Here is a 15,199-nt window from a genome sequence, read left to right on the forward strand (position 1 = left end):
TAGCGTGCATAAAAGCTTGTTTTCACATTTTATTATTATTAAAATATGGTTTCTGTATTTTATCATTGTAAGTTGATGAACTATCTACAAATATGCCACTTACTTTAAACTGTGAGATTCTCAAGGAAACAGACCATAAGTTATTGATATTCGTATTTTCAGTCAAGTGTACATATCTAGCACATAGCAGATACACAGGAAATGCTTGCTCAATGAGGAGACCATGATATTGAATCTTCTTGCTTGCACCCAGATCAGAGTATGTCATGCACTTTTTATTGACAAACTGTTGAAAACATAGTGTGGGATTTGTAAGAGGTATAAATCGTACCAGTGTTCCCACTGCAACAGAGGCCTTGCTGCTTGCTAGGCAACTCGTGCTCCATATTTCCTTTGCTCCAACCTTTCTCTGCTGCTTTGTATACCTGTCTGCCTTTCCTACCTGATCCCGAACTCCTCTGAGCCCAGAAAAAAAGTTAATACACCCTGCCTAGTTAGGAGTATTCGGACTCCCAGGGTGCTGCCAAGATTATCTTTCTCCGCCTTCTGAAGTCTCTAGCGAAACGGAAAGCTCTAATTGGATTTGGATATTTGAGGTCTCCTTTGGGACTGTGTAAAATGAACCTGGTACTCCTAGTTTTCATATTAGCAGGATTAAATATGACATTTGTTCATATTTTAAGACAACCCTACCTTTATCTTAAAGCATGCCACAAAACAATTATTTTATCATTTATGTCTGGCTGGTCTTAAATCACAGTCACTTGACTGTTTTATAGGATATCTTAGTAAAAAAGATAAAAATACATTTACACATAATAAAATCACGGCCCCAAGAAATAATTAAAGCATGTAAAGAAACTGTTTCATGGGGCATATAATAAACATATGGACATTTCTTCAATTCTTAGAAAAGTTCACTGATTTAAAAAATCGTTGCTATTCAAAAAAAGGTATGAGTAATTTATAGCTATTTATTTATTTATTTATTTTTTTAACATCTTTATTGGGGTATAATTGCTTTACAATGGTGTGTTAGTTTCTGCTTTATAACAGAGTGAATCAGTTATACATATACATATGTTCCCATATCTCTTCCCTCTTTGTCTCCCTCCCTCCCACCCTCCCTATCCCACCCCTCCAGACAGCCACAAAGAACCGAGCCGGTTTCCCTGTGCCATGAATTTATAGCTATTTAAATTGAAAATGATACTAGGTGTAATCAAACATCACGCTTCTATCCCTATCGTAATTGCCTTAAGGGTCAGTTAGAAATTGCTTTTCACCATCAGTTTTGCAGCCTTATACCACTGTTTAGGTACACTGAGCTGTGTGAGGATGATTTAGCTAATAGTTCAGACCCTGGGAAAAGACTTGATGCCTTATTTTCCAGACCAGTGATCTGACTGGTCCGGAAAATAAATATGGGATGGTAAAACTGATTCTATAACTTGAAATGTGAATACTTAAGAGCAAAGGAGACTGATTCAAAAACTTTGTTCAACTTGAAAATGAATGTTCAAGATCAGAGTGATCCTGATATTACTGTATAATGTACATTTCTTTATCACTCTAGAGCCTTTCTAGCTCAGAGTATGCAGTTACTGCATTTTTTATGTTTAATAACGTCTTTTTATGACAAGCCACTGAAGTCTTAGAGGTATCTCATTTTTAGTTCAGACACTATTTCTGATCAAAGTACAAAGCAGAAAAGGTTGCAACAATAACCTTAGAATTAAGTTGTTTACATCCCCATATATGACGCAAAAGTGAGTGAAAACAGCAAGGACATTCTAGGTTGTTGGTATTAGGTTGCATCCCTACTATCTACTTAAAATGTTTTCATGTTTATTTTTCCCCTAGCACTGTTGTTAGCAATGTCATTTCAAAACCTAATAAAATTCTTCCATTTAAGTACGTTTTTTCTTTCTAAAATATTTCATCTATCAGTACAACTGTGCTTTTTCATGGGATAATTGCAAATTGTCATGTCAATAAAAAGCATCTGCATGTCCTCATCCCCCTTATCTCCACACGGGGCAAGGATGACAGCTAATTTATTAGTTCAGATATTGTTAAACTCATCAAATAAAATACTGTTTTCTGCTTCTGTGATGTTTTCTGTTACAGTATCAAAACTGACTCTTTCAAAGCCCATTTAAAGATGCCTGTGATAGCAGTTAGTTATGCCTAATGCCTTTGTTGTACAGTCATTGAAAATGGGAACTCCTTGGTTCTGGCTAAATGACTTGTACCAGATATTCTGGGAGAGAAAAGATGTGTAATCAGAATACAGTTCTGCTTGTTGGTGTGTTAAAAAGTATGAAGACTTTAAATCAGGAAGATAAACATTTATTTACCACCAGTGGCTTTTTTTCCAGGCAAGTCACTCAGTACTACTTTGTGGCTCTGTATTCTCACCTACAAAGAGGTGATATTATAATTGCTTCTTTTAAAATTTCTGTAGAATTGTTTTCAGCAATAAATCAGATAGTGACTGTAATGGATTTGAATGTTAATCTGTGAAGCTATTTTATTCCTAGTATTTTAACCTTTAAAAACAGAAATTCACCTAAGTCATAGTATAGAAATCTAATTGATGCTTATAATAGTACAGTCCACAGTTCTGATAAAATGCAAATATATATTTTTGGAGGTTCCTTTTTTAATATAAAGGCTAAAATTTTTAATTTTTAAAAATAATCACACTTAAATATGACTAAAAACCCCTATAATCTGAAAAATATTGACTACTTTGTTATAAGAATAAAATGTAAGTGAAATATTAACTGATGATTCAATTTTAACTGTGCTAGAAAAGAAGATATTTGGAAACTAACTCCTTGTACTTTCTTGTTCATAGCCGATAAAGTTGTAGGCTAACATAAAAATAAATAATATAGAACAACGTGCTAACATTTCAGTTTTTATAGTATTATTGGAGATACCCAAACCATAAAGTGTTCATTTAATGAAAAAAATGGAGCACTTCCTTATCTCACAACCCAACATTTCTGTAGCAAACAATAAAATGATTTCTCAATAACAAGTATAACCAGAATCCTCTTTTAAATAACCTACTCTAAAAACCAATAGCTGGAAAGAACAAGAGACTGTAAGCATTAAAACTACTATACCCATTTCCATCTATCTCTTATAATAATGATTACACAATGATATATATAATGATACATAATGATAATGATATTATAATAATGATTGTGCTAGGCAGTTACATTAGCTGTGTCATTTAAATATTAAAACACACCTTTGAAAACAATTGCCCCCATTTTATAGATGCAAATACTGAAAATGCAGAGACAGACGTTAAGCAGCAGGCTGAAGGGCACAACACTGGAGGGTCAGAGCTGGGTTATAAATCTGATAGCTGAGATGACACTCTAAAATATTAAGCAAGATTTATATTATCTCCAATGAACAGAGTGCCAAAAAAACTATTCTCCAATGAGAAAGTAAAGTTCATCTCAGTTTAACAGTGATGACAGCACAGAACCAAAAAAAGAAAGAAAAAAAAAAACAATGAAGCTGTTATTTGGAATCCTGGTTGAAAAGACCCATAAGAGATTGAGAAAAAACACAGACTGAAAAGTCATGTATAATAAAGTTTGAATGTTATGTGACTTGTCCACATTTTAAATTCCTCACCAGCAAAACAGAATTAATAATGTCCACTGAAGAGTAACTGTAAGCATTAAAAATCCATTGAAGTTGGGAGGGAGGGATGAATAGGCAGAACACAGAGGATTTTTAGGGCAGTTAAAATGGTCTATATGATAATATAGTGGTGGCTACATTTCATTACTTATTTTTTTCAAACCCATAAAATGCACAACACCAAGAGTAAACCTTAATATAAGCTATGGACTCTGGGTGGTAATGATGTGTCAGTGCAGGTTCACCAATTGTAAGAAACATCCTGCTCTGGTGGGGGTGTTGATAATGGAGGAGGCTGTGCAAGTGTTGGCTGAAGGGGTGGACAGGACATCTCTGTATCTTCCTCTCAATCTGCTATGAACCTAAAGCTGCTTTAAATGTAAAGACTTTAAAAATAAAACAGGGAGTTACTCAGGGAGTAACTGGTACATTGAAGGTGCTGTACAAATACTATGGATAACAAAGCATACTAACTGTTGAGTAAATATGTAGGAAAGTAAATAATTATTTTTAGCCCACTGCTTAGGTTATGGAATCCTACCTTTGTTTCTGTAAAGCATGTATTTATCACCATACTCTACCAATAGGATGACAAGTCTGACTGGATTTTATATCAGTATGAATGCTAAGTTCTAATATTTATGGCCAAATCTTCATTAAGACAGTAAACAGAAACACATTACTGCATAATTCTAAGATCAGAATTAGTAGGTTTCATTGTAAATCTTACTGACTCATAAGTTTTCTAATGTAGCATATTTAGAACAAATGGAAATTATAAATATGTTAAAAAGAATAAAATCCAGAACAAGGAACTTATATAAAAAATAGCTTCGCTCCTATACCAAACCTTTATCATGTAAGAACTGTACATATTCACAAGTAGCACACTGATAGGAGTTTGTTGAATTAGAAAGGGAATATGCTGGGAAATAAAATGTATTATTTGAAGATGAGGAGGATGGTATTGGCTATTTGGTTTCACAAATGTAATCTTATTGCCAAATCTTTTTCAAATTCTCTGCAACGGTTCTGTTTTCTAATTAATGTCTCAAATTGTAAGACCTTTCACATAGTTTCATGGCCGGCATACATCTGCACATGTTTCCCCCCAAATGTTTTTTGTTCCACAATGACACTCCATCTGTTGTTGCCGCCTCACTTGTTCACCAAAAGTGTGGGAAGTCTGGTTGAGGAGTCAGATTGCCCGCGGACCCTGTTGCCACCAGGTGTGGGCCTCTCAGCTTTCAATGTCAGACTGAATTCATCTGCAAAGCACATATTTCTGTGGTTTTAAAAGAAGCCAGACAGGTCGCATCCTTAGATGGTTAGCATTTGCATTTTCATATATACAGTTTGCTCCACTTTATTCCTTTGATTTACTTCCAAATTTAGTCTTCTTTTCTTTCTTTATGAGCTGGTTTCAAAGCATTTTAAAAAACAGGTTCTTTAATTCTGTTTCAGATCTTAGAGTTAAACCAAGAACTCTTTTTATCCCCTAATTTATGTGCCTTTTAAAAATGAGTTTATTTTTGCTCCATGTAACAGAGCAAATATCTAGTAACTCCATTCATATATGTGTAGGTATTATATATCAGCTATATATAGAGAGAGACGGCCTTCATTTCTAAAGAAATGAAAGATTCTGAGTGACTGTTCTACTTATAATTAAAAATATTATTTTAAAACCTATCATGTAAATGTATATGGCTTTAAAAGGTATTCTTATGACTATACTTAAAGTTTCAAATAAGGGATATTTTATGAGAAAGTACAACATATGGAAACTATAATTTGAATAAAATGTAACATATATCAATTTCTCCTAAGTGATGTGAGATGTATCTTATATGAAAATAGTTAAATGTCAAAAAAAATAAGGAAGTCTATTTATATAATGTTAAACAGGTAAAACACATTTTTCAACAAACTTTGCAGTCTAAAATCTTTATGATAAATTGACCTGCTTGTTATCCCTCTCCATTTGTAAAATGTGCTAAAATATCCATTACTACTAAGGGATTTTTGTTTTATGTTGTTTTCCTCATATATGTTCATATTCTATAATTCTCCTTTTCAACAACTCCAAGAGGACTTTTGACTAATTTAATTAAAAATTAAGCTTAGGGCAACTGACAAAATCTTTAGGTAGTTATCCATGAGCTTTAACTTTGATTTCTTTATTTAATTATTGAAGTATATTGACAACAATGTTTAGAGAAAAATACACTCTCGTTTCTAGCTCAATCAGCATATTGAACACACACACACACACACACACACACACACACAAGTGCACTCTTGGGGTAAGTACTCTGATTTAAATTATTATTTAATAATTACCTACAAAATTGGGGCTAAAAGTCACAACCTTGTGTTATGTCTCCCTGTAGATACAGGTGAATTTGAGTACCATGATCTATTTTCTTCTACTTTTCCAGGTATTTCTTGGCAATCCAATTTTGCCATTTGGTTTTTTAAAAATTTTTTATAGTGTCTCTTTTAAAAATATGACTCCAAAATCCTGTGAGGTTAAAAAAAAAGAATAATGTACTCAGTTATGCTTTTCACTTTTATGTAATATTATACCCAAGGAAACATACTCAGTTACTGTATTAATTTCCTATTGCTGCTATAACAAATTACCACAGACTTGGTGGTAATGGCACAAATGGCAATGGATCTCACTGGGCTAAAATATTTTGCTGGGGCTGAGTTCCCCTTAGGAAGCCTTAGCAGAGAATCTATTTTCTTGCCTTTTCTGACTTCTGGAGGCTATCAGCATTTCTTAGCTCATGCCCCCCCCATCCATTGTCAAAGCCATAAATGGCTAGTTGAGTCTTTCTCATCTCATTACTCTGACACTGACCCTTCTGCCTTCCTCTTCCACATTTTGGGACACTTGTGAGATTACATTGGGTCCACTCAGATACTACAGGATAATTGTCCTACTTTAAGGTCACATGATCAGCAGCCTTTATTTCACCTGCAACCTTACTTTCTTCTTGCTATGTAATATAATATACTTACAGGTTTCAAGGATTAGGGCATGGATACCTTTGCAGGCCATTATTCTGCCTACCAATAGTCACCTATTTAATATGTTGAAGAAACACTAACAAGACTAGAAAGTAGACTGCAGTAAGCAGGTGAAAGCATTTGTTTTTCTGATCCTATTACAATCATACAATCACAGAGAGAAAAAAAATGAATAAATAGATCAACTTTTCTCTCTAGCACCAAATTGAAATTGGGAGCTTCCAAATTGAAATTGGAAGCTTCTTTATATGATTATAAAGTAATCCTAACTCTTGACTACTATGTTTCTGGATATCTCTCATTAATAGGACCAAAATGGTTTCTGAGTTGTAACTATGATGAAGGAAACACTAATGATTGCTTAGAATAAATATCTCATGATAAATTAATGATATGACAATTATAATATAGAAACAATGGTGAAAATTATTCCATTATATGAATATTCCTCAATTAAGTTATACATTCTACTGATAATGGTCAAATGGATTGTTTGCAGTTTTAACTATTAGAAATATTTCTCTATAAATATTTTTATGTCTTTTGGTGCATAAGTAGTAGAACTGTTGAGTTACAGGTGATGCTTACCTTCAAGCATATTAGAAAGTGCCAAACTGTTTTCCAAGGTAGTTATATCAATTTATTTTCATGCTAGCACTGATGAGAGTTCCCATTGTCCAAAAATTTCATTAACATTTGATATTGACAATCTTTAAACGTTTTACCCATCCTGGTAGGTGTGTAGTATTGACTTACTTTTAATCTCTGTGATTATTAATAAGTGTGACCATATTTTCTTATGCTCACAATGCATTTGAATATCTTCTTTCATGGACTGCCTATGCAGGTCTGTTGCTCATTTTCTACTGGGTTCTTTGCCTTATTATTATTTTGTAGAAGTTCTTTACATATCCTATGTAACAGTCCTTGACAAATTATATGTGTTGCATGTATTTTCTCCCACTATATGGCTTGCCTTTTCATTAATGATGTCATTTGAAGAAAAAAATATATTTAATTTTCATCTAATCCCATTTATATTTACTTTTATGGTTACTACTATTTTGTCCTGTTGAAGACATAATTTCTTAACATCCTCTTAATCTTCTACAAGCTGTTCTGATTTTCATTTCTTATAAAGATTTACAATTCAATTAGAGCTAACTATTATGTATTATGTAAATAGAGGGTATGCTTTTCATTTTTCCATATGGATCTTTAATTGTTTCATCACCATTTACTGAAAAGACCATTCTTTCTCCATTTTCTGTGATACCTGTGTTATTGTAAACCAAAATAAGTATAAAAATATAAAATTAACTATTAAAGAAATTGAATCTGTAATTAAAAATAAACAAAACACCAGGCCTGTATGGTGCACCATCTGGATAATATAATGAAATAATGCCATTTCAAAAATTCTTTCAGAGAACAGAAGAGATGGAATACTATCCAACTAATTCTAAGAAGCCACAAAAAATATAAAAATCTGAAAAACTGATAAGGACATTGTGAGAAAGAAAAATTACAGATCAATTTCATTCATAAATAATAATGCCAAAATGCTAAAAAATATAGCAGCAAATCTAATCCAGTAAAATACAAAAGTGGATAACACATGATGGCTAACTCTGACTTGTTACAAGAATACAAAGATGGTTTAACATTTGAAAATCAATGTAATTTACCACACTAGTATGTAAGAAAAAATAGCATGGTCATCTTAATAGATAAAGCATAAAGACTTTATTGAATTCAGCATCTATTCCTGATGAAAATTTCTATAAGCAAGTAATAAAAGGGATAATACAGTAAACACAAAATTTAATGGTGAAAAGAAAGTTTTCCTTTGAGAAGAGAAATGAGATAAAGATGTCTTTTACCACATCTATTCATCATTGTACTGGTGATACAGTGAGGCAATAAAAATAAATGAAAGGTATAAGTATTAAAAGAACAAAATAAAATAGTAGATGATTTGATAAATTATCAGAAATATAAATAAATGTATCAAGCTCATCAGATAAAACATCAAGATAAAAATAATTTGCATTCCTTTTTACAGAAATAGGCAATAAAATCAAAATATAATTTAAAATACAGAAAAGTAACATATCTAGAAATAAATCTAAAAAAATTTGCAAGCTCACTACAAATATCATTAATCACTACTGAGAAATGTTAAATTATTGTAAAGCAGGCATATACCATGTCCATGCATTGGTTACATCAACATTACCAAAATATTCATTTCAAATATAGATTCACTGCATTTTGAAGGAAAATCCCAACCACAGAAAATTAGCTTTTGTGGAACTAGTTATGCTGGTTCTTTCAATCTACATAAAAACACAAAGAGCTAGAAATGAATATCAGAGATCCTATTACTCTCCTGCCAGAAATAACCAACATTAATAACAACACAGTAACAACAACAACAAAAAAAAAACAGGAAAAACATATGAATAAATGGTTTTCAAGGCACTGTACAACAGATTTCAAAAGACAGTAATCCCTGTGAGATGAGTAAAAAAAGTGAAGCAAGCTTAGTGCCTTGAAAATTTATTGGCCATGACCCAGAGCAGCCTCATGAATTCCCTGAATTGAGCAGATGGAGCTAATAGTGCCAGAAGACCAAGGTGGCTAGAGTTTGCAGAACAGGAAAACAAGAGAGAGAGAGAGAGAGAGAGAGAGAGAGAGAGAGAATCCTAAAGAACTGCAAAGTTCATGTTGAGGATTCAGCAAAATACTGAATAGTCCTTCATGTGAAGAACAAACCATCTGAAAGAGCAAAAGAACAGTATCCTTTGCTCACATAGCAACAGTTCTGTTCCCACAAGCCAGATGGAAAACAGGACATTAGGTAGTATGTTTAATAGTGTTAGGTTTCAGCAGTTTCTCCCATATGTGCAAAAATTACATACAGATATAGAATATTTTAAAAATTCTCAAAATAAAATCTTCAGTATCTGAGGTGAAAAATACACTTCATGTCTGTTCTCATTTTAATTTAGTTTAGTTTTGTTTGTATTGCCCATGAGCTAAGGATGGTTTTTATAATCTAAACTGAGTACATGTTAAATAATTACATAAATACTATTCATACATAAAAGCCTCCATTTTGTCCTGTGTAGTTTAAAATATTTACTTTCTGGTCTTTATGAAAAAGTTTGCCAATCCTTGACCTAGATAAAATGGAAAAATTCCTTAAAAAACACAAACTATCAAAACTCACTAAAAAAGATAATCTGAGTAGCCTTATAACTATTAGTAAAGGTGAATTTGTAATTAAAAGCTTTCCCAGAAAGACAACTCCAGGCCTAAATGGCTTCAATGGTAAATTCTTCCAAAAACTTAAGAAATAAATACCAGTGCTACACACACTCTTTGCGATATAAGTGTGGTTTAACTTTTGAAAACAATCAATATAATTCACTATATTAACGAACTAAAAAAGAAAAATAATCTGATTATTTCTATTAATGCAGATAAAGGATTTGACAAAATTCAAAATCTATTCCTAACCTAACTAAACTAACCTTCAGCAAACTGGCAATTGAAGGAAACTTCCTCAATCTCATAAAGGACTTTACAAAAAAATCTTAAATTATATTTAATGGTGAAAGACTGAATGTTCTTCTTTAAGGTGAATAACAAAATAAGGATATCTGCTCTCATTACTTTTATTCAACATTAAATTAGAGGATTTAGCCTGTGTAATAAGGCAGGAAAAAGAAAAAAGGGCATTTAGGTCGGAATAAAAAGAAGTAAAAGGAAGTAAAGTAAGGGGAAGAAGTTACACTTTTTATTTGTAGGATAGTTTTTTAAGAAAATGGTGACAAAATAGTTGGATATTGATATGTAAAAAAAAAAGAACTTTAATCCCTACTTCACACCATATTAAAAAAATAACTCAAAATAGACCACAATATAAAACATAGGATGAATTTTTGTGGCTTGAATTATAAGAATATTTTTTAGATACAGCACAAAGAGCAAAATCAATAAATGATCAAACTGATAAACTGAAGTTCACCAAAAATTTAAATGTTTGCTTTTTGAAAGACACTGTTAAGATAATGTAAAGTCATAAATTGGGAGAAAATATTTGCAAAGAATATATCTCAGAAAAGACTTCAATCCATAATATATTTTAAAAACTCTCAAAATGCAATAATAAGGAAAAAACAATAATATTGGGTAAAAGAGTTGAACAGACACTTCAGCAAAGACAGTGATTGACAAGAAGCATGTAAAAAGGTGTGCAACATTGCTAGTATCTTGGGAAATGCAAATTAAAACCACAATGAGCTACCATTACATACCTAATAGAAAAGCTAAAATTAAAGTGATGGACCACAGCAAATGTTGATGAGAATGTGGAACAACTGGATCTCTCATTATCTATGGGAAAGTAAAATGGTTCAATCATATTGCAAAAACATCTTGGCAACTTCTTATAAACATATACTTACCAAATGAACCAGCAATTCAATTTCTAGGCACTCATGAGACATGTAAACATATGTCCATAATAAGACTAGTGTATGGATTTTCATAGCAGTTTTATTCATACCCCAAACTATAAACAACCCAAATGTCCATCAAGTGAATGATTAATAAATATTACTCAGAAAGAGAAAGAAATAAACTACTGATACTTGAATAAATCTCAATCATTATGCTAAAAAAAGCAGTCATATTCAAAAAAGTATGTATTTAAGACTGCATGTATTTGAGATAGATCAGATCTAAAGTGACAGAAAGTCAATCAGTGGTTGCCTCAGGTCTGGTTTGGGGGTGGGGACAAGATTGACTATGATAGATTATATGGGAACTTTTGGGGGTGATAAAATATTTTATATACTGATTGTGGTGTTGGGTATGTGGCTTTATAAACTTATCAAAGTTATCAAATATAAATTTTAAATGGGTAACTATTACTGTATGCAAATTATACCACAGTAAAGTTGATTTTTAAAAATGCAAAAGGCTAAATGCTTCTAAGATACTCTTGAAGAGAAGAAAATGACTTTATCAGTAGAGACTTACAGTAATTAAGTTACAGTAATTAAGACCATGTGGTGCTAATACAAGAATAGACAAAGAGACCAAAGAAATAGAGAACCCAGAAACAGATCCATGTACAAATATATGTGTAGGTAGTAGCAGTAATAGTAATAGTAGTAATACTATGTGTGTGGATTGGTGAGTAGTTTGGAGAATAAGTACTATTTTTCCTGTGGTACTACTAGAATTTGGCTATAGATTATTTATACTAGTGACTACATTTTACAGCACAGGTATAACCTTTACTTGGAATTAATTAGCAAAGATTAACACAATCAAAATAGTAGACAGTCACCCCTATCATGTATTTGTGGTAGAAAATATTACCTAAGAAGCATAAGCCACTAGATCAGAAAATAAACTCATTAAATAAATCAGAAATTAGCAAATAAATAACATTTCTAAATTAATAGTATTCTCCCCACCAAACTTTGCAACCATGTAAATTTCCATAACCAATTCCCACTTTGCTCTACATCCTCTATTACAACGGCCATTTGAAAAAAGTTTGGGATCAGCTTCTTTGCCACCCAAAATAGTTAAGACTTCCACTTGGTTCTTGGATCCTAAATCACATATCATCAGCATTCCAGTTCTCTTCAAGTTTAAAAGTACCCATTGTGATCTATATTCCTGACTCTAATCTCTGTGCTATTAATCAGGTTCTAGATTTCTGGAGCTTGGGGTACTCTTGGGGAATTTTCTTGCCCTCTACAAAGGATCAGGGCAGACCATCTATTGGCATCACTGGTTCTGTTACCTACACAACTATGTTTGTATTAAAAATGTACTGCCGGGCTTCCCTGGTGGTGCAGTGGTTGAGAGTCCGCCTGCCGATGCAGGGGACACGGGTTTGTGTCCCGTGGGAAGATCCTACATGCCACAGAGCAACTGGGCCCGTGAGCCATGGCCACTGAGCCTGTGCTCCGCAACGGGAGAGGCCACAACACAACGCGGATGAGAGGCCCGCGTACCGCAAAAAAAAAAAAAAAATTTACTGCCTACCCTACAGCTGACACTGTAAAAGTGAAAGGCACTATCTTTGCCCACAATAACATGGAAGATGAAAAGCTACAATTTCCAAGTAGAAAATTGCCTGCAATAATCAATGCCTCAATTCCTCTCCCGTGTAATTCTTCAGGCCATTGTTGCCAGATGTTTGTTTTTATTATCACTTTTTCTTATAACCTTCCTCTTCAACATATATGATATATTCTTCCCTTTGAGAAGGATTTCCTAAGAAACCTTAGAGTATTTTACAAATAAGCACAAGAGCAGACTAACATCTATCAAGTACTTTCCAGGTACTGAAATCTGTAAGTGCTTTACATGTGTTGTTTCAATTGATCCTCACAAAAATTCCTGCGGGTTAGATTTTATTAGTTCTATTTTACCTGTTGGAAAATTAGAATCAAAGAGGTTGACTTTTCAAAGTTTACAAACCTGGAAAGCTTAGAGTTAGGACTAAACTAATCGAATGCCAAAGATCTTATTCTTTTTTTCATCTCTATCCTAACATATTCTATTCTATATATTAGATTGATAATCTAATGTTGATGTTCTACATTTTAATATTTTAACATTAATATTTTTAAATGAATAAGTTAATATTTATTTTACAATGTTTAATATTTTAAGTATTTTAATATAAATTTTGAACCGTCAGTACTTATCATTTACCACTAGCAGCAGCAGCAATTTTTAGAGTCAGTTATGGGCAAAATTTAACAAAAACACAGGTCCAAATACACCTAAAATTTAAAACAAGAAAACACCATAGTCTTATCTATAGCTCACATAATTATCTCTCAAATGTGGCTGGCCTTCCTAAGAAAGTAGAAACAAAACTTTTATGATAATTTAAATGGTTAACATAACCCTCAAGAATAAACATCGTTCACACAGTCATGAGAGCTACAGACCCAAACTATAAATGTTATCATGGCCTTTTCCTGCTTAAAAAGCCTTGTTTTCAAAACTAACTTCAAATCCCATAGCTTGATATTTAAGTCTATTCCCCATCGTTTGATACTGATGTTCCTTCACGATCCAGCCCTTGGCTACGTCTCTCTTCTCACCCTACCCTTGCAGCCAATATTTCAGATCTACGAAATACTTGAAGATTTTCAAACTCATATCTCTCATTTTCAGAACCATTTAACATATTACTTCTGACATATTATTCTTCTTAACCTCACTTTAACAAAAAGTACTAATATTTTTGGACATAAATCAGATTTAATCTTTTTCCAGCCTTGCTAATTTCTCAACTACGCATGGGCACACACTCCCCAGTTGGAAGGCATTCCCTTCTCCCACGTGCTCTTTTCTTCCAATGCTCATTCATAGTGAGTTTCAATCCTTTTTATTTACTGTAGACTTTTTCACTTGGCCTTTCTTCTGAAGAGTACGGACATCTTTGTTTCTTTCCAACTTTTTCGGATAAGAACACAATAAATATTTAGTTTAAAAAACACTGCTTTTTCCAATATAATGGTCTCCAATAGAGACCTATATATCAAGTCCATTTGAGTGTTCCACTGAAAAAGAGTTCTAACTTCTACAATTAAAAATTTTTACTTAGGTCTTCCCTGGTGGCACAGTGGTTGAGAGTCCGTCCCCCGCTGCAGGGGACGCAGGTTCGTGCCCCAGTCCGGGAATATCCCACATTCCGTGGAGCGGCTGGGCCCATGAGCCATGGCCGCTGAGCCTGCGCGTCAGCAGCCTGTGCTCCGCAACGGGAGAGGCCACAACAGTGAGAGGCCCGCGTACCGAAAAAAAAAAAAAAAAAAAAAAGTTTTACTTAATATTCTTAAAACAAAAAATTTTATAGCCATTGAGGAGTTAAAGCTTTATTTATATAGTGAAGTCAGAAAATTTAGATGAAATCTTTATTAACTAGTTTACCATTGAGAGTACTAACTGCAGCCTAATGGAATTTATGAGCAGTTCTGAAGAAATATTTTATTTCTTTAAAGAATTACAAAGCTGGAAATGAACCAGAAGGGTCACTTAGTTCACCTCTCATGTTTAAATCATCCCAGATAAATGAGAAGCTATACTATTTGTAAAAACCTCCAGAAAAGTAGATATGACAACTTCTCTTTGTACTCATTCTAGTACGTAACACCTCTTACCCTGACAATTTCTCCCTTTATGTAACCTAAATTTCTATTGCTAGAGTTTAAACCCCTTTCCTCTTGCACCATCACTGTTTAAGCCTGAGAACAGTCGGTTAATCTCCTCCATGTAAGCAGCTTATACACTGTAGCCTACTACTGGAGCCCTGTACTCCTTTTGTCTCTGGTTGAATAGCCATTTTCCAAAATTGTGTTTATCTTTGTGACACCTCTCAGAATTCTTGCCAAAGGCATCAGCCTCTTTACCACAGCCTTCTAATTTTCACTCCTGCCCC

This window comes from Lipotes vexillifer, unplaced genomic scaffold (assembly GCF_000442215.2).
Source record: "Lipotes vexillifer unplaced genomic scaffold, Lipotes_vexillifer_v1.1 scaffold280, whole genome shotgun sequence".
Taxonomy (NCBI): domain Eukaryota; kingdom Metazoa; phylum Chordata; class Mammalia; order Artiodactyla; family Lipotidae; genus Lipotes; species Lipotes vexillifer.